The sequence below is a fragment of the Balaenoptera acutorostrata genome, chromosome 10, assembly GCF_949987535.1.
Source record: "Balaenoptera acutorostrata chromosome 10, mBalAcu1.1, whole genome shotgun sequence".
Lineage (NCBI taxonomy): Eukaryota > Metazoa > Chordata > Mammalia > Artiodactyla > Balaenopteridae > Balaenoptera > Balaenoptera acutorostrata.
In genome coordinates, this window is record NC_080073.1 from 4,086,714 (window position 1) to 4,107,516 (window position 20,803).

Here is a 20,803-nt window from a genome sequence, read left to right on the forward strand (position 1 = left end):
TTTCCCCTCGTGTGCAGTTACTCAACCCAGTCCGGTACAGCTGTCGCTGCTCGGAATTCCCAGGGGACCTGCAGTAATGAATAGATAAGAATGATTTGCAATTAGCATTAGCTCTCTCTGGAGTGTAGACACTAGAAGTGTTTGTGTGGTTTATTCTCCTGAATTTTTCATGTGGTTCCCCACCCTGGCTTCATCTTCTCCCTGCCCCAAGTCTGGGTAAGGCTATGAATTGGTTCTTTCTAGGTTTGTTTGCCAGAGCAAAGGTAGACATCAGTGCCACCAGAGGGATCCAGTTTAATTTGGAGAATGTGGATGTGTGCGAACTTTAAGAGGGCGGGAGTGGGAGAGCAGACAAGTTCATTGCATTAATAGTTATCAGCGGGGTTTGACAAGACCCAACCCTCGCTGAATGCCTCCAGCGCTAATGAAAATAGAACCAGGCTTTGAAACCATGAAATCTCCATGCTGGGAAGGACCTCAAGGAGCGTACGGTCAAACTTCCCATGTCTAATAGGTCCCTCTCTTAACCGGGTCTGTGCTTGAATTCCTCAAGCCACAGGGAACTCACCACCTCCCAGAGCTGCCTCATCTGTTGCTAGGTACTCTAAGTTTTTCTTTCTGCCTGAGGCAAAAGCTATCTCTCCCTAATGTCCCTATCCCACTGAGGCAGAAGCTATTCTCTCTAATATCCTTACCCCACTCATGCTGGCTCTTTCCCCTCAAGCCAGGCAGCTGAGCTCATTTCCTCTTTTGTATGACTGTCCTTCGGAAATTGAAACCTGCTTCTGTTGAATCACAGAATTTCATAGCTGGAAGGGAACTTCAGACAACATTTGGTCCTGTTACAGAGGAGGAAACTGAGGCACAGAGAGGGAAAGAGACTTGCCTAAGATCTCTAAGCAATTTAGTGGAGAAATCAGTGTCAGGACTCAGATTTCCTGACTCTTGGTTCAGGAATTTGTAGTGCATTATGCTGAAGGATGCCAGGTCTGGTTGTTCAGGCTGCCCACTGCACAACCCCAGGGCCCCACTCACCTTTTAGTCTAATATGGTGCCCCTGGGGTTGTACAGTGCACAGGCTACTTGGCCATATGCAAAGGCCTTGTTGCCTTGATCTGTACTTAGTCCAAAAAACAAAAAAGCTCCCTTCATCCAAACTATAGTGACATTAAGGGAATAAAATATCCAAGAAAATGCTAATACTTACCGTATCCTGACTGCTTACTGTGCCAGGCACCGTGCTAGGTGCTTTCCCTGTATTATCTCACATTTGGTGCTACAGCCTGAGGCCTTGGTTGAGTATCCTGACTCAACCGTCAGACTCTGAATTTCAAAAGCACTGTTGCCCCGCTCTGAATTTATTTCCCTGACGGCCAGACTGACTGGGATGACTCTCCTGTGCAGAAACCACATCCTCTCGGACATCAAGCAGTGAGCAAAGCTTTCTTCCGCTTCCCTGCATGAAACAGATCGAAGCAGAGGGAGAGAGACATCCCCGCTCTGGGCGGGAACATGTCTGGGCAAGGGCGGCTTCAGACACACGGAATTGAGAGGCAGGGGGAACTGCCACGGGGTGAGGAGCCGCTGCTTCTTCGCCTGAATAGGGGCTTTGAGAACCGAGCGGAGGGGTGCCGCTGACCTGAGACACGTGCCCAGGGGTACTTGGCGTTGGACAGGACAGGACGAGAGGGTGGGAGACAGTTCCTTCCTCCCTCCGCTGCCTGTCCTGCCCCAGACCTTGCTTCAGTGTGAAGATCAGAGGCAGAAGCCAAAATAAATACTGACAGTCCTGAAGGAGCACGGGCCAGTGCTGCAGGACGAGCGGGTTCAGAGCCCACCCCGTCACTGACTTGCTGTGGGATCCTGGAGGGGGCTGGGCCCCGGTTGCTCCTCTGTACAACGGTAGGATTGGAGCCCATCTGTACTTCTCAACCACCTGCGCTATCACTGACTGCTTTTCTTTAAATCAGTCCCTGTTTTTTACTTAAAAAATATTTAAAAAGGAAATTTTATGCCACTGTTGGGAAATGGAAAAGCAGTACTAGGTGTCATAAATAGAAGGCAATTGTAAACGTAGGATACAAAGAGAAATTAAAATAGCACGGGTAGAGTCTGGCTTGAGGTTATTAGTTGCCAAGGCTGTGAGCGGGAGGTTGGTCCCTTTGTTAAACAGGGCGAGGTGTTAAAGGCGTCCTGGTACCACACGGAGACTTTCTACTTGGCCTAATCAGAAGGATTCAGGCGGATTGAAGAGGGAATAACTCTCTCGTGGTGTGATTCAATGTTATTTAAATCCAAGTCCTTTTTCCACTGACAGTGCCTCCCTTCAAGAAATGTTTTGAGTATGTGATAGAGTTCAGAGAGCCCTTAGAGATCCCTAAATCAGAGCAGCAGCTCCGGGTCTGATGGATGATTATAAAGTTTCTTCTATGCAGTTACTTCCTTTGAGATTTGTGTACACAGATAATAGCATTTTCGAAGCTACAACAGTATTCTTATTAACCATTTTCTATCTTATAAAATAAAAGTGTATACGTTGTTACCTATGCACAGTCGTCGTTCCCCCACCCCCGTGTGTAAAAGAGGTTTCGTTATCCTTTGGTTTAAAGTGTATCCCCAAAGCATTCTTTTTTGTCCTGAATTGACTCTCATACGCACAAAAAATGTTTTCAGTAGTCTAGTCCAACACTCATCCTTTTCAAATAAGGTGTTTTATGTCCTCAGTTAGGACTCTTGGTTGGGGAACCCAGTCTTTACTTCTGAATATCCCACGGGACCTCAGTATGTTGGCTATGCATTAGGAGCTTAATAAATGGATGTCGATGAGTTGGTGATTTTGAGCTTCACTGGGGGAAAGAACTATCATTTATTAAGTATACTCTGAAACACAGTTTGGGGTGCTTTGTATACGCTTATTAAATATCCATTTGATGCAAAACACCACACACTGGTTTGTCCTGAGTGTCTCACTTAAATCCCCATAATTGTAAGTTTGCTTTTGGCATGATGATGATTCTCCTTTTAATCACTCAGTGTTATACCTCGACACAGATCCCCGAGGCCCCTTTTCCCCATTTCATCATGAAAACTTTCAAACTTACGGGAAAGTAGAAAGAGTTTAACAGTGAATGTCCATACGCCCACCTCCTAGATTTTACATTAACGTACCGCCACTGTGCTGCCTTTTTCTCATCCCTTTCCAGCGCCCTTTCCAACTCTTGATGCATATTGTTGCCGATGCATTTCTGGTGGCTTTTTATGTTTACAGAGGAGGACACGGCAGCCCAGGGAGAGCCTGTGAGAGCACGGTGGCTAAGCGTGCAGGCTCCTGCCAGGCTGCCTGGCTTTCAGTCTGCCCTCCACCACTTACTGTGACTTAACCTCTCTGTGCCGCAGCTTCTTTACCGGTAAAAGGCGATGATAGTAGTACTGGCCTCGCAATGTCATTAAGACGAAATGAATTAATGCAGCACAGAGTGAAATGTTCACTAAGCACTAGCTGTTATCAAGTGACATGATCTAGGTCACACAGCAGTGGATGCAGGTGGAGAATCGGGTCCCTTTCACTGAGGGAGTATCTCTCTGTCTCTCTCTCATACGACTGTTCTGCGTGTGTTTGACTCAGTGTTCAGGACCTCACATCCATAAACCAGGACCAGGCGTGAACTCGTGAGCTTCGGTGGTGGCGTGTGGTGTCAGCACGGCCTCTGCCTTCTGCGTGAGATGGAGTTGGGGCTGCAGGCAACAGCCTAAGCAGCCTTGATTTGGACCCAGCACCAGGGCTTTTTTTTTTTTTTTTTTTTTTTAGAGTTTTTTTTTTTTTTAAGTACAGATTTTTTTTTTAATTAATTAATTTATTTATCTATGGCTGTGTTGGGTCTTCGTTTCTGTGCGAGGGCTTTCTCTAGTTGTGGCAAGCGGGGGCCATTCCTCATCGCGGTGCGCGGGCCTCTCACTATCGCGGCCTCTCTTGTTGCCGAGCACAGGCTCCAGACGCGCAGGCTCAGTAATCGTGGCTCACAGGCGTAGTTGCTCCGCGGCATGTGGGATCTTCCCAGACCAGGGCTCGAACCCGTGTGCCCTGCATTGGCAGGCAGATTCTCAACCACTGCGCCACCAGGGAAGCCCCACCAGGGCTTTTTTGATTCCGTAATCTCGCTAGCAGAGGTGCCTACTCTGTGACTCTGACTGTAGCTATTATTTCACTTGTAACTCACGATTAGTTAGGCACCTTAGGAATTTCCAGTTCCTATTTTCCAGATGAGAAAACTGAGGCCCAGGGAAGTGGTATAAACCATCCTCTGTCACACAGGTAGTAAGTAGCCAAACCAAGGTTCAAACCCCAGTCTTTCTGCCTCTCGACCCGGTGCTCTTTCCACGTCCTGTTTTCTGTGGTTGAAAAATGCCACGTTAGCTGGTGGTCTCCATCCAACAGCTGTGAAGTGTCTTTGCTTGCAGGAGTTAGGCTGGGGTAGCCTTGCTTGTTGGTCCAGAGGAGAAGCGGAAGGACACTCTCTTTTCTCACGGCTGGTGGGTTTACTGCTCTCTTGGCAACTCATCAAGAAGACTGACAGCCTCTCCTGGGACTTGCTAATGAGGTGCTCAGATGTCTTTCCCTCCCTCAGGGCCTTGGGGGGACCCTGGCCCTCCTGTGGCCCCTTGTGCCCGAGGAGCAGCCAGGAGGAGCTCTGGGTTAGAGCAGCTGTCTGTACCGCTCATTAGGGGAGCTTCAGACGATTCAGCCCCGAGCAGCAGTGCTTTCCAGAGAGAGCTGTGGATGGGCCGAGGCCCAGCATTTCAGGCTCTCCTCCAGAGCTGTTCCTCATCGGAATGCAGCTCGAATTACATGCTCAGGAGTTTGTGGATTGGCCACGTGGTACAGCGCAAGATGAGGATTATGAGTGGGAGCATCCAGGGGATTGAATACTTTGGCTCACCGATGACGACCATTCGAGAAATGAGTAATTCTGAATAGCAACTGTGCTGAGTGATGTGTGGAAGGAGGTGGAGAGGGGGACCCGGTACTGTCACCGGCCTCAGCGCGCGTACAGTCGGGTGGTTGGAAGAGGACTTAGACCCAAGTCCCTGCAATGCAAGATCGGAGATGCTCAGGACCCAAAGAGTAGGAGTCTAGAGGAGGGGGGGATAGCTTCGTGGAAAAGGGGACATTTGAACAGGCACTGAAGGAAAAGTAGGGTTTCCACATATGGAGGTAGAGGAAGATATGAGCACAGACAGACACACGCGGGACTGTGGTTTTTAGCAGGTAAAGCTGCAGTGAAAGTGACCTAACCTTAGTTCAGCGCGTCCTTCGATATCTTTATTCTGGAAAACAGTTCCCATCATCTGCAGACACGGAGACTACGTCGGGGAGACTGGGTTGAAAGCCTTAAGTACTAAACTCACACCATCTTCTTCTCGTTCCCAGTCGGTGGTAGAACGTTGCACTGGTTCAGCCGATTCCCTCACCGGCCAACCACTAAACATCGGCTGCCGTTCTTAGCACTGGAGGGTGACGGTTCCTGCCCTCAGGGTGTTTCTGTCTGGCTGGGGAGAAAGGCAGACCGAGGTCCTTAGAACCTAGTGTAATAAAGGTCCTGTTAGAGGTCCATCCAGACAGCTCTGAGGAGGGGCAGCGGGGAGCCCTCACTGCCTGGGGTACCCGCGGGCATTGCCAGAGGAACAGCAAGGGGTTCATGATGGAGACACACAGTCCGGGAGGAGCGCAAAGCCTGGGCAGGAGTCGGGCGTAAGAAAAGACCATGAAGCGTTCAGGCGGTTGGGAAGGCAGCCTGGGGCCCAGCCGAGAAGTGCCTTGCATTTCGGCTCCATGAGCCTGTCCGATACCCCAGGGCAGCGGGGAGACCCTGGCTGGTTTTCAGCAGGGCAGGGCCGTGGTGGGGATGCTGCATTGGACTGGACGCCTTGTCGGCAGGATGGAGAGTGGAGGGGATGAAGCGACGGGAAGCAGGGACATTAGCCAGGAGGCCATTGCGCCGGCCCCTGCAGAGGAAACGCAGACCCCGCGGGGCTGTGGCAGGGAGTGGGAGGTGTGGGGTTCCGTCTCTCGAATGCGCGCAGCAGCCCGGTCCTCCAGCGTCAGTTCACTCCAGGGCTAGCTGTGTCTGCCTTTGCCTTTCTCTTCTTAATCTGTTGTTTATCTTTTACAGTCTGTCTGGTCCCAAATAGATGAAAGGCTTGCACTGGTTTCCAATCAAAGGCATAGCAAGAAATAATAAGAATTTAGTCCCTAAAATAAAAGTTAAAGGATACAAGCCAAGTAACAAAGGTGGGGGAGGTAATTGTACGGACAATCCAGACCAAGGACAGCGGCTGCAATTGAAATTCTGAAATCCAGCACAGACTCTAGCGTGAGGGCCCCTCCTTCTCACCTCCCTGGCCCTCAGCATCTTTAGAATGCAGTACGTGTTTCGGTGAAGTGATTCCTTGAGAGAGCGAAAGCTGACTTATTTTTTTACAACCGTAGACAGTGCTGCAGCAACAAAAATATGCATCCTTGTAGAACAAAGGTGATTTACGGCCTCAGCTACACATCCTTGAGTGGGTATATGGCAGAGTTGCAGCCGGGCCTCCTGCTGGCTGATTGCATTGGTGCTGAGAGCTGTGTGGCTGGGCTTTGGGCACAGCCCAGCAGTGGTGTTCATTGGTATCTTTCTATCAGTCTGCAAGCCGGGAGCTTTCCTATTATTATTATGTTTTTGACAAATGAACTCATGCAGAGCTTTCATTAAGTTTCATTGAAAGGACCTGGAAATGCCATAAAAATTATTATAATCTCAAAACCGTCACATTCCTAATGCGTGCGGCTGTGCTTCTTGTTGAAATTGACTGATGAGAATATTCAGTTTTTAATTTTCTGCCTTAAAATAAGACCATCTGCAGCTGTTTCTTTTAGCAATAATTTTTAATTAAACGCAATAAAATTTACATGGAAGGACCCTAATAAGAAAATTGTGTCAGGAACACACTGATTGGAACATTTATTAGCATGAGATTAAAGCCCCAGCTATTTTTTTTTTTCCTCGCAGAGCTATATTGCAGACGAAATCCTGATTAAGTGTTAATCACAATGTGGTTTTACCTTCATAAAGTCAGGGTTTCCCTCTGTGGGAGGTGTGAGAATAATTCTCACTAATAGCAGACAGCCTTATTGCATGGGTTCTTTGGTGAAATGTCAGCAGCTGGTCTCCTTGACCAGCTGAGCCCCAGAGGAGGCATGGAGTCTTTGTTCCAGCCTGAGTGTGTGTGGATGGTGCTGACATCTGGGGCCTCAGTCTTCCGGCCCATGGACTGGGGATAAGCGTATCATGCAGAGGATGCAGCCAGAGAGCAAAAGTCATCTCTGTAGTTCGTGCATTTCTTCACTGAATTCATATCAAGTGAGGTTATTCTTTTGTGAAAAAGAAGAAAAAAGAGCAGAGTGATAGAAAGTGACGGGTGGAAGGGACTGTTTAGACAGGGTGGTCAGGGAGGGCTTCTCTGAGGAGGTGACATGGAGTGAAGCCTGAATGGTGATCAGGCCTCATCAGGGGGAAGGGCGTTCCAGGCAGAGGAACAGCAGGGACAAAGGCCCTGAGGCTGGAGGCCCTTGGGGGTTTGTGGAGAGGCCAGGAGTCCAGCGTGGCTGGAGAGCAGAACGCAGTGGGGAGAGTGCCCAGGGATGGGTGGGCAGGGGCCTTTGTAAAAGATTTGGATTTTACTTTAATGAGACGCCATTGGAAGGAAGTGTTAGGATCCAAAATGTTGGAGTTACCTGAACTCTTTAAGACTTGTATGTTTACAGTCATCAGCAAATAATTTGAAAATGCAGCAAAGAATATTTGCTATAGAGAATGGTTCTGGCAGTATAAGGAGGTTTGAATTTGGGTCCCAGCTCTGCCCATGGCTGTGTGATTTTTGAGCATCTGGGTCTCAGGTCTCTCTCCCACCTGTGATTGCTCTGGACTGGCTTGGAGCCAGCGGTTCTGAGTCCCCATCTGAGGGCTCTTTACAGAAAATGGTGGTGGTCCAGGGAGCCGAGAGGACACGCACCCAGCAGAGGGAGGCTGAGAGGTGATAAGGCTGGGAAAATTCCTGAAAAGGAGTGTGCTACATTTGGACTTGTGCTCCCTGCGTGAACTAATTTGATCTGTGAGCCTTAGGGAGCTATTGAAGGTTTTAGAGTAAGGGAGTGTCATCAGCTGGTGCTCTAGCACAGTTATTGTCAGCCATGAGGGGTGGAATGGGGGAAGAGAAGCCCCACCAGTAAGGTGTCTGAATATCAAGGGATCGAGGCATGATGACAGGCTTCGCTCTGCAGCCTCCGTAATGTGATGGCCCCCAGTCACGGCGACTGCACAGTCACTCAGAGCAGAGTGACCCAGAGCTCTGGCTGCCTGCATCTCGCCAGCCTGGGGGTCTCAGGGTGCCTGGTGGTGTGTAGGCAGCACAGCTGACAGGACCAGAGAGGCAGCAGCAGGGCCGGAAGAGAATGAGGTCGAGTCCGGCTCTGCCCCTGTCCCATCTGAGCCTCAGTCTTCTCACCGGTTCCAGGGGTATGATGGTCCCTTCATCACTGAGCTGTCCTGAGGAGTAAGAGATAATACTCGCACAGGGCATTCTCAGGTATTAAAAAATAATACCATCAGCCTTGGCCTTTGCTGCTGGGAGCTGTGTGCACCACAGCTGACGAGGCTTTGCTGCGTGTTCACTAGATGCCAGACGCTGTCTCAGACCCTTTACATGTGTTAACTCAGTTAATCTGAAAAACCCACCTGCCACATCGATACTTTTTTTTTTTAAATCTACACTCAGCAGATGAGGAAACTAAGGTACAAAGAAGTTCAATAAGGGGCCGAAGGTCATACAGCTGGTCAGCAGCAGAGCCAGAATTTTAACCCAGGCAATTTCCAGCAACTGTGCTTTCAGCTATGTTGTGAGGTTCCCTTTCACTTTGTGTGCATCACTACATTTAATTTGGTACATGTCCCTTTGGGAGTAGTTATCCAATTTTACTTTTTTTAATAGAAGAGGAAACAGGTTCAGAGTGGTAACATGACTTGTAAGCCAGTAAGTGATGGAGCCAGGACGGGAAGGAAGGTATCTTTAGGTATAAATTCTTCCCTTTTTCTGATTCACCCCCTTTGAGAACTTCCCAACTGGAATCGACCCTCCAGATGTCAAAGGTGAGGACACACAATGGGGTATGAATCTTTAGAACGGAAATGTCCTTAGTGTAGGCATTCAGAATGGACAGTTTATAATTACTGTCCCCTTGCTTAGATCCACATGGCCAGGGGATGATGTAAAAACTATATATAGAGAGAGTAGTGCACCCTGTTGCATTAGTAGTCAAAGGAATGATATTGTGCAGCAGGTTAACGCTTCCTTAGATTGCCTAGCTGGGCTCAGGAAGGGCCCTTGGGGAATTTATCATCCGTGCTCACAGTACTCCAGGTGAACAGGACAAAAAACTGATAATAATTTCTGAATGATGAATTAGTGTTTCATCAGGCTCCTTGAGAATGTCCCAAGACTGTCCGGTCTCCCATAGATGAAGGCAGCCACTCAGCTGTGTGCGGGGATTTCTGAGATTGCAGCTGAGAATTGCAGTGTTTCCCTCTCTTGGAGAGGCCTCTGTCTTTGGCTGTTTTCCTGTAGAACGAATGTCTTAGGGTTGAGATTGTTTTGGGGGATGATGTGGCTGGTCTCTATGTAAACAGACCCAGTCTCTACATGTGTGGGGTTGATCTGGAGCCCTGAATAGGGCCCAAGAGAAGTTTCTCTAGGTCAGGGCATGATCCGAGAACTTGACATTTCAGGCTTGCTTGCATGATTTTAATAAAGAAGACAAGATACACACATATGCATATCCCCCCCCCAAAAAAAAAACCTCAACCAAACAAAAGCAGAATCTGCTCAGAGACCTTAAGGTCTGCTGTACTGTTAGGATGAGAGTTTCCTACACTTAAAGAGGTGTCCAGCAGGGTTGTCCTGTGGGGTCGTGAGCCTTCATCATGGTCAGTAATTAAGCATCAGTGGAAAGGATACCGGAATTGATCATGACTTACACAGGCCAGGAAATCTGAACGCGGGGGGTCATTTTTGGCTGGGCAGGTAGAGTCCCAAGGAAGCAGCTCCTAAAAGGTGTCGAGGCCCCAGAAGACTATAGGAAGACTCAATAGCAGCTCTGAGCCCGGTTCCAGAAGGCACCTCCTGTTACGGAGAAACATGTTTTTCATGCCCCCTGCCCACTGCATCCAAACCCTCTGAAATGCTGAAGAGGCAGTACGTGGGGGGTGGTAGCCCTTGGGGTATGGCCTGCCTCAGGGGAAGGCAAAGGGCCCCCTCTTGGAGTCAAGGGCCCAGCTGCATTGAAGCAGATGGGAAGGTTGGTTATTTGGTGCCCCTTGCGGGGGCTCCCTCACAGACTTCATCTCAGTGGTTTTCAAACTTTCTGTTGCAGCAGGATCCTTTTTTAAATGAAATCTTACTCGGAACCCCAGCATACAAGGCAAAGCTTTATTATTGTAATTCTCCTTCACAAGTTCAAAATTTTTAATATTTCATAGGAAGTTAATTAACGAGATTGTCATAATGAATAGAAATCTTGGAAATTGGGAATTATGGATTACAGTGCTGCTCTTATGGCCTAATGAGGGGTGTTGTTTGTGCAAAGTGGTGTATTATGGGTGTCGAATGTGTTTTCTAGGGCAGATGGCTGGGTTCAAATCCCTAATCGACGAGCTACTAGCTGTGTATCCTTGGGCAAATTACTTAACCTCTCTGTGCTTTAGCGGCCTCATCTGTAAAAGCAGGGAAGGTGGTACGGCCTACCTCAAGTGGTTGTCTCAAGGTTTGAGTAAGTTAACACTTGCAAAGACTTTAGCTGGAGCGTGGTCCTTGGAAGTCCTCGGTGCACTCTAGCTGTTGATACTCCAGCAGTGTCTGTACCCATGAAATTCCGAGCAGGTATTTGTGAATCCTTGCGAAAAAGGGCTTAGGGTTTCTGAGCAATGCAGTTTGAAAACCCCACCTCATCCCAGATACTCTGGGCAGGCTTCTTTTAGGAAGTGCTATCCGTTGAGTATACATAGTTATAAGTCATATTCACTGAGAATTTGATCGGTGGTTTACAGACCCCTGTGCAGGGGAGGTGGAGAAATGATGATTTCTGCCCACCTTTCAAAAGCAGGGCTTTTATTCTGTTGAAGGGAAGGTGTAGCAGTTTGAGAAGCAGTTTAGGGGTAAATAACTATTGGATCATAAACTCCTGGATTATAATAACCCCACCACCATCTGGTTTATAAGAATGGAAATGAAATTAATGATATGAGTGGGGAAAGGAGGCAACCCCCAGTGGGTTCCACTGTCTGCCAATACTTCACATACCCGTGTGCACCCCACTGCTTTATACACATTATCTCGTTGATTATTGGCCCCATTTTACAGGTAAGAAAACTGAGGTGCCCAGACATCATGTGGCAGAGGAGGCAAACAGACAGGGTCTGAGAATGCAGAGCACAGAGCTAGGACCACAGGGTGGGCACACGGAGGGGTCCCAGCTCCACTGAGCAGTGCTTGCTCCTGGCAAGAGTTGCGCCCACGTTAGGAGACTGATTCGCCCTCACTGTGGGTGTGTGCAGAGGGGCTGGATGAGCCCCTGCCAGAGAGGCTGTCCTGCGGATTCCTTTTGTAGGTCAGGAAGCTGGATGTTCAGAAAGTCATGAAACCTCGATGTGGCAGCCACATATGTGTGCACTGCACTTTACAGTTTGCAAAGCTTTTCCATGCCTGTTAGCTCCATCGATTCTTCCAACAGCGTCTGTTTGGAGTAGGCAAGACACCGATTAACAGCAAAATTTAAGCAAAGACCTGAAGGAGGACAGAAGGTAGTCAGGCAGAGTTGTTTTCTTTGTGGGGCTTGCGGTTAGCCATTTTCCTGGAATGTTTCCCAGTGTCCTCGACTGAAAAACGGGGACAGTAGAGTGACAGGTATCTGATGGTTAAGAGTAACCCACACCAAGTGCTTGTTGCAGGGCCTGGCATGAAGTTGGTTCTCAGTGAATGTAATTATGGTTATTATTATGATTGTACTGAATATGAAGAAGGGATCTGAGGAAAGGCAGGAGGAGAAGGTCCCTGTAAGACCGAGGGTTTGGAAAATGCCAGGGAACAGCAGAAAAGCAGCTGGAGGCTGGAAGAGTATTGTCCAAGGTCACGTAGCTGGCAAGTGGCAGAGCCCAGCCATAGGGCTCAGGGCTACCTGCTGCGATGCCGCTGGCCACGTGTTCTGTGATGAATTGAGGTGAGCAAGGCTGGTCCCGGGACGGACCCAGGACAGGCAGTGGCAGGTCCTGGGCACACCTGGAGCTGCTCTGGGTGATGACAGGAGGAAGGAGGTGGTGTCGTGGGCTAGGGGTTGTTCTGGGCTGGCACTCCCCTCCCAGAAAGCTCCTTGCAGATGCTACATCTGGTTTCCAGGGAGGTCCCTAGTCCAAACCCAAGTTTCCTTGCCGGCCTGAGGCCAGAGGTCAAGGCTGGGTTTAGATCCATGGAGTGAGTCAGTGGCTTAGCAGAGACCAGAGTTTAGGCAGCTGCTCGGCCTCTGGGATAAGGAGCCCCTTCCTCTCCAGACCCAGTCTCAGACCCCAGGAGGTCCCGAGGTCTCATCCAAGGCCGACCAGCAGCACCGTGCTGAAGAGACATTTGTGTGTTGCAGCCTTTGCCCCAATTTCTGGTCTTTCGTTTACCCTCCCCTGTTCCCAGTGTTGGGGAGGGAGGTCCGGGATACCACCTGGCTTTACAGAGGGGGAAGCTGAGGCCCAGAGAGGGGGCTTGGTTCCTCCATTCCTCCTTCCACTGGATAAGCTGCCACCCGCGTAAGTGCATAAGGTAATGATGGAAAGGAGGACGGTGAGGGCGTGGAGGAAGGGCATGACACTATGATGAGGGAATTTCAGATGCTATATTACGTGCTTGGAGCAGATTCTGGAACAGAAAGCCTTCTTGGTGTTCCCCAAACCTCAGCAGGGAAGCACTGCCCTCCGTCCCTCCCCTCCCCAGGGCTGGTCACTTTCTCTGCTGTGCCTCTGTGTGGAGTCTGCCCGCCTGTGTTGACTATGGAACTGTCTCCTTTACTAGACTGTGGGCCCCTCCAGGGTATCACCACCGCAGCTCATCCCTGTGTCCCTGGCACTTGGCATAGAGCTTGGTACCCAGATGATGCTCAATAAGTATGTTAAATAAAGGGATGTCTTCTGGAGGCTGAAGGGCACTGTTATCTCCGAGGGACACACCACCAGATCTGACTTCCCACAGATTCTTCCTGAGCCCCGTCAGTGCCCTGCGTGCTGGGACAACAGGAGAGACAAGGCAGGCTGACAGTCAGCTTGGGGACTCAGACAGGAAATGCCTGACTGCACAGTTAATTACTTAAATTCAACTGTTCTGAGTGCTCCAAAGAAGTGCAGGCAATTCTGAAAGCTTCTGACAGGTGCCCTGATCTATTTGTGGCTGGAGAAGACCTCTGAGAAAATGAGACCCTTAGCCCTGGGGCTTATGAGTCCTGAACTCTGATGAGGAATTAACTTGATAGAGGAAGTTGATAGAGGGAGAGGGTCGGGGAGGACCCTGTGAGGAAGGTCATCTTGCCCGTTTTACAGATGGGAAAAATGTGGCTCAGAGCAGGAGCCTTACTTGCCTAAGGCCACAGGGGTATCAAGAGGAGAAGCTGGGGTTTGCATGCAGGTCCGTCTAACGCCAGAGCCCTTACCCTTTCTCCTGCTGGCTCTGCTCTGAATGAGGATGCTCCAGCTGGCCCTGGTGACGTCACAGTGTGCTGGCCAAAGCCCTCATTTCCCACGGGAAGCCTGGCCACAGTGAGTGCACACTCACTGCTCTCCTCCCTTCCCGCACCTGGGAACTCACCACCCCCTCGCCCCGCCGCTGGCTCCTTCCTTTTCTCATTTGCTCAGCATCTCATCCGTCTTGGCATCACCTGTGTTATCCAGGTCTCTGTTCCCTCCATTGTACAATGAGAGGATCAGGTAACCAACTTTCTGAGGCTCCTGAGTCTGCGATTTTACTACATACAATTTTAAATTAATTAATTTATTAATTTATTTATTTTTGGCCGCGTTGGGTTTTCGTTGCTGTGCACAGGCTTTCTCTAGTTGCGGCGAGCGGGGGCTACTCTTCGTTGCGGTGCGCGGGCTTCTCATTGCGGTGGCTTCTTTTGTTGCGGAGCATGGGCTCTAGGCGTACGGGCTTCAGTAGTTGTGGCTGACGGGCTCTAGAGCGCAGGCTCAGTAGTTGTGGCGCACGGGCTTAGTTGCTCCGCGGCATGTGGGATCTTTCCCGACCAGGGCATGACCCTGTGTCCGCTGCATTGGCAGGCGGATTCTTAACCACCGCGCCACCAGGGAAGTCCCTAGTACATGTAATTCTGACCTTAGGAAACATTTGTGAGCCTTACGTCTGGAGAGAAATATTCATCAATTTAAGGAGCCTCCACTGGGCATCTACTACGTGCCAGCCCCTGCAGGATTGGGAGCGGTGGGTCACAGGTGCAGCTTCGACTGTGGTCTCAGGGTGAGGGGGGAGCGGGATGCAGATGCATAAACAGCTGACTGAATGCGATTATAAATGCAGAAGGAAAATAAACCATGTTCTGGCAGCGCAGAAGGAGCAGCCAAGTGCATTGGAGAAAAGCCTTCCCTGAGGAGTTTGCAGGGTTCAAATCGGGCATTTGAGCTGGGCTTGAAGAGTGAGTAAGCGTTTGCAAGGTGAGGAAGTGTGGCAAGGGCATTCCAGAGAAGGCACGGCATGTGCAAAGGCACACAGTCAGAAAGGGCCTGGACTGTCCGAAGACAGGACACGGGCACGGTGGCCAGACTGTCTGTGGCAGGGAGTGACTGAAAGCTTGAGGTTCTGAAGGGCAGCAGGTAGACGCAGAGGCTGAGTGCAGCTTGGCGGTGGGTGGGTCTCCCAGCCTGGGCTCTCCCTGCCCTGACTGCCTTCATCAGACCATCCCTGCCTTTTCCAGCCTCCATTGAACTCACTTGGGATTATATGAGACTCTCCTCCCCTGCAGTTGGAGCAGGGAAGGGGGTAGATGTAACAATGTCTTTTTGAGGCTGGGTCTGCCTCCCAATTATCCCTGGAGGGGCCACTACTCGGCTCACAGGGGCTTCATTCTCAAGTTGCTTCCAATCCATGGTGCCCTGGTGACAGGCATGAATTAGTGTTCTTTGAATAGGCCAATTAGAGCTAATCACTGTGGGAAGAATATATTTAGGTGGCTTTCCCCTGAGGACTAGCCTTCTCTAGATTGTGGCTTTTCAGAATCCTGGTCTCTAAGTTGACCTCTGCCCTGTCCCATCCCTGTCTCTTTGGCCTGAGGAGCAGGTGGGTCTTGTATAAATGAAGTCCAGCCTGGGTGGACTCTCCTCCCACAGAGATGGAGGCAGGCTGGGACTGCTTGTGGGCTGTCTGTGAATCATCACGTCGGAAGTGGTTGATCATGGCTATTCACAAAGTGGTTCACGTGGTCCACAGTTTGGTTTGGGGCATAGCGTCCTGCATCTCCCTCTGAGAACCAGAGCCAGACCAGGATATCTGGGCTCTTTGGCTCTCTGCCTCTTGCTGTGTAACCATTTGTTGCTTTCTGCTCTCTGGACCTCAGTTTCCCTATTTGCAAAAATGAAGGTTATGGGGAAGTGCCTTCTGAGATGACATATTAGTTTTCTATTGCTGCCATCACAGTTTACCACACATCTATTGGCTTAAAACAATGTCCATTTTTAAAATCTCACAGTTCTGTAGGTCAGAAGTCTAGTAGACTGGGCTGGGTACTCCCCTTAGGGTCTCACAAGGCCAAAACCAAGGTGTCAGCTGCCCTGGGCTTTTATCTGGAGGCTGTGGGAGAGAATTTACTTCCAAGGGCACTCAGGTTGTTGGCTGACCTCAGATCCACATAGGACCGAGGTCCCTACTCCCTGCTGGCTGTCGGCCGGGGCTGGTTTTTGCTCCTGGAGGTGGCCTGCATTCTTTCTCATGCTTTCCATGGGGCCCCCTCCAGCAACAGTGGGTTGACCCTTTCTCACACTTTGGATCTCTGACTCCAGCACAGAAAGTTTTCTGCTTTAAGGACTGGTGTGATTAGATTGGGCCACCCAGATAACCCAGGATAATTTGCCTATTTAAATGTCTGTAATCTTAAATACATCTGCAAAGTCTCTTTTGCTGTGTAATGCAAAATATCCATAGGTCCCAGGATTAGGAGTTGGACATTTTTTTGAGCGCCATTATTCTGCCTATGACAGGCCACCCTCTGACCCCCAGAGATTTGTGTCCATCCCAGATGCAAAGTTCACTCCATCCCAGGGCCCCCAAAGATCTCATCCCATGATAGCATCAACTCAACAGATCTCATCTGAATCTCATCAGCTCAGAAGTCCCAGACCTCATCATCTAAATCCTCTCATTGGGTGTGGGTGAGGCTCTGGGTATCATCCATCCTAGGGAATAATTCCTCTCCATTTGTGAACTTAGGAAACCAAAGAAGTTATCTGCTCCCCTAAAACAATGATGGGACCAATTATAGATATTCCCGCTCAAACAGGGAGAAAATGGAAAATGGAATCATATGACATTCCAGGGAACCTCATATCTGTCTCCCAAAGCTATGGGGAAAAAACACAACAGCACCAGCCTCCCAGACCCACACCCTCACCTCTGCAGTGGCTGACTCTATTTTGGCCCTGTCTTCGGGATGTTGGGAGAATACACTTGCACAGCTTTGTGTCAGTTGGTTAGAAGCAATAGGGAATTTAGTTGAAGTACAGCAAAAAGGATTTAGGTAGGACTTGAGTGATGTTTGATATAAGGGTTTGCTAACGTGTTTCCAGCATTCCCCCTTCCCTTCCCTCAACACCAGGAAGTGGGAAACGTACAGATTCTCACATTAGATCTGCCACCTTCTAGCTGAGTAGAATGAGGACATTCATTTCACCTGTGTGCGCCTTAGTCTCCTTCGCTGTGAAGTGGAGCTATTACCATATACCCCATAGACTTCTTGTGAAGGTCCAGTGCGAATAGTATGTGAAAAGTGTTTTGTAGACTTGGAACTGTTTGCAAATAGTAGCTGTATTTGTGGTCTGGGCCCTGCTGTGCCCCCGGACCCCTGCCCCAGGGAGGTTAGACTGCCACGGACCTTCTCCTCATTTGGAATACCCTCTTCCCCACCACATGCCAATCTGATTAATTGACCAGTGTTTAGAGGACAAGAGGTGCAGGATCCCACCTTGGGTGGTTCAGCACAGGGTCACGGAGGTCACTACAATGGCCAGAATTCTGGCCACAAGGAGGAAATTGTGCTCTTGGGGTAGTCCAGTGGGAGAGAAATTTGACCAGTTCATTTTGGTTCAAAAACCATTTTTAAAATGTTTTGTAGAAGGTGACATGCACTTAAAAAATTCAGATCTGCAGCAAAAAATCAAATCTCACACCACTGAACCTCTGTTGTCCAGCCCCTCCCCAGATGCTTTATGGTGTGCATTCAGGGGCACGCACACACACACTCCCCCGATCCTTGACTACTTGTAGACATAAGTGGAAGTGTATTGAATACACTCTTCCCGACCCTGCTTTGTTACTTTAGACATTGTTCCCTATCAAGGCACATACATCTGCCCCCATTCTTTTTAATGACCGCAGGGAGCTCCAATATCTGGTCACCTATTGATGGATAGCTAGGTTGTTTCCAGTCTTATACTCCTCTGAAAATACTACAGTTCATAACTTTATGTACACATGTGCACACTTTTACAAACATACGTGAAGGTTTAAAAAAAAATTTAAAAAAGACAATCCCACAGTACTGACATAATCACTCCTACCGTTGGGTTGTATTTTGTCCTTGGCGTATGTGAATATATCTGGCGTTCAACGGGGATGTACTCATGTTGTATGTAAACTCTCTTATCTTGCTTATTTTATTTAACTGCATGTTGTATTTACCTACATTATTAAATAACTTACTGAATTACTAAAACTGGCGAGGAGACAGTCTGTTGGGCTTTGCGGATACAGTAGTACCAAGTGATTGCACAAATGCTCCATTTCGGTGGTTGGGCCCCAAATTAACGTACTCATTCCCTTTCCCCAAGTATTTAGGGCCTTGGTGTTAATCTTGCTGCGTTATACAGCACGCTCAGGTGAACGTATTTGTAATGAAAGCTTTTTTGGCGTTTGAGGTTATTTGCATAGGAGAGACGGTCGGGGAACGGGTGTGCTGTGTTGCCTAGGTGCTGTCCAGAGGGCTATGCCAGTGGTCGCCTGGGCCTGCCCCGTTGGTCCCATCTAAGACGGGAACTGAGGGATGATTGTGATGATTGTTAATAAAAGCGAGACAGTGCGAGCTGGGTGGGAGGTGCCGCGTGTGCAGGAGCGGTGGCGGCCTCTGGTACTGAGGGCCTGGGTGGCTGGGTGAAACACTGCTCTGCCCTGGCTGGGATCAAATTATGGTCGGTGTGAATCATTCAAGATTCTGAGACTCGGAAGGGGCTGCTGGAGGGAGGAAGGAGATGAACAGGCTTAGTTAAGGAGAAGACGTATTTTTTTAACATACGATTTCAGAAAAGATAGAGGAAAAGTCAGGCACCAAAGGGCATGGTTATAACCCACAACTGTCCTTTCTCCCTTACCCAGAGGACAAGGGGTGGGGGAATGGGGGCCCGCAAGCCATCTCCCATGGGTCTGGGTGTGAAAGGAAACACTGTCACCGGGCACCAGGCAGTGTTGACCTCATGGGTAGGATTAAGGGGTACCTGCCCCCCAAACAGCCCTCTCCCGCCTGCTTCCCACAGTTCTCAGTCACCTGAGTGTGCTTTTCCTGGGGCTTTAGAACCCCTCCCTCACCTACCCCTGCAGTGTGCCAGGGTCCCAGACATCCCCCACATCTACCCCCGCAGTCTGTTAGGGTCCCAGACCCTGGCTTTCCGCAGTCCTTTTTCCCAAAGAGGACTCTCAGGCGGTTGCTAAACTCTGGGCGTTTGGCTTCCATCTCTGCTTGGCGCAGCTCAGCCTGACAGTTAAGTCGGGTGAGCTTTTTTCCTGGAGAGGCATCTGGCTCGGGCAGCTGCAGCTTTCCGGGATCCAGAGAAATATCTCCACGTTGTAAACCCAAGTTGTCCTCAACCCTGGAGCAGTGTTCGCAGCAGCCCCGCTGCCAGTTTCCCCACAGGGAGCCCCGGGGAGCTTCTCCTTTGGCCTCCGGCCTCAGCATCACAGGCAGCCCTCACCTGTCAACTGGAGACCTGCTGCTCCCTGGGGCTGGGAAGCGCTTTCCTGGAGGCCAGGCATTTCTAGGAGTGGCCTCCTCCCCATCGCCAGAGCATTGGTATGGCGGTCACAGAGGCTGGCCACGTGCACCAACCGTGAGGCTTGGGAGGCCCGCCTCTCTTTCTTCGACCCGGCTCTTCCCAGCGGCCGCAGAGCCCCCTCAAGGCCCTGCACACTTGTCGGGACCCTTTTCTCCTAACATCTCTCTGCTGCATCCCTCAATCGGAATTCCATCTTGTCCCATTACATATCCTGAGCCCTTGCCCACACTGTTGCTTTTTGCCCAGCTGCTCTGTCACTCTTTCTGCAGGTTCACATCCTTCCCAAGGGCACGGTTCAACCTGTTTTAAGTACCACCCTCTGCTTGAAGCCTTTGTTGTATCTTTTGGCAATTAGTGGTATCTCTGATGTCATCCGAATTTTCCTAGGAGCTTCTCTCTCCTTCTCTTATGGCTCCTAGAACTTTCTGCCACCTTCCCTGTTTTGGAGCTGTGTGCCTGTTACTGGCTGTAGCTCCCCTACACCACAAACTCCTGGTGAGCAGGCGCTTCTCCCCCTCCTCCCGTGTCTGTCAGGGATCTGGCGTGTGCAGTACCGTGTGTGGATGTGAAGATGGGTGGGTGCTGGGTGGGCAAACAGATGGGTAGGTACTGGGTAGGAGGCTGGGTGTCAAACACTGGTCCCATTGTCCATGGTGTCACCTTGTCCAAGACGGATTGCCCCCGAGACCTCGGTGCTGTTCTTCTCCCCACCGTCTTCCTCCCCACTATTAAATTTTTTTAAAAAGAATTCTGGTTTTAAGAGTTATATTTATCAAATGCAGTCTTATGTTTCTTATTCTTAATTTAAAAATCCTGAGAATTGAATACTTGATATTTCTTCAAGAAAACAAGAATCTAAATCAAGGTGCCTTTTTCCCATGTTTGACGTTTTGCTTGATTTATTTATTTTCTTTTTAGACACTGGCTCTCCATGAAAGGGAGGGTCCCTGTCCAGAACTTAGCACAGCACCTGGCACACAGCAGGGTCTCCATAAATGTGAACTGCACAAAAATGAACTGAGTTGTACTATGCTCAACAACCAAGGAACTCTTGGGGTCTCTGCAGCTTAGAGACCGTCCCCTGCATGTGCTACAAGGAGGTTTGAGCTGGGAGCAGAGTGAGGCTGATGTGCTGTGGCAGAATTCCTCCCTGCTGTGGTCTTTTCCTCTTGGCCTTGAAAGCTGGGACTGGGCTCCCCCTTCCCTCTGTAGACGCTCTCTTGAGGGCTGAGTCAGACCTGGCTGCAGACAGCCCTCCACCCCGGGGCTCTGCAGCAGGCATTGCATGCAGAGCGCCATGTGGATGCCAAGCAGCTTGCCCGCCCTGACTGGGGATGTGCCTGGTCCACCCTGCCACCCCCAACCTCCCCGTTGATGAGGTCACAGCCAGCCCCTCCCCATCAGGACAAAGTACCAGT

The 20,803-nt window shown here is 49.8% G+C and overlaps 1 protein-coding gene across 1 annotated transcript in view; it reads left to right on the forward strand.

The window, feature by feature from the left end:
- FGD5 (FYVE, RhoGEF and PH domain containing 5) overlaps positions 1 to 20,803 on the forward strand; it is a 116,283-nt gene that overhangs the window by 12,199 nt on the left and 83,281 nt on the right. The gene's annotated exons all lie outside the window — the stretch shown is intronic.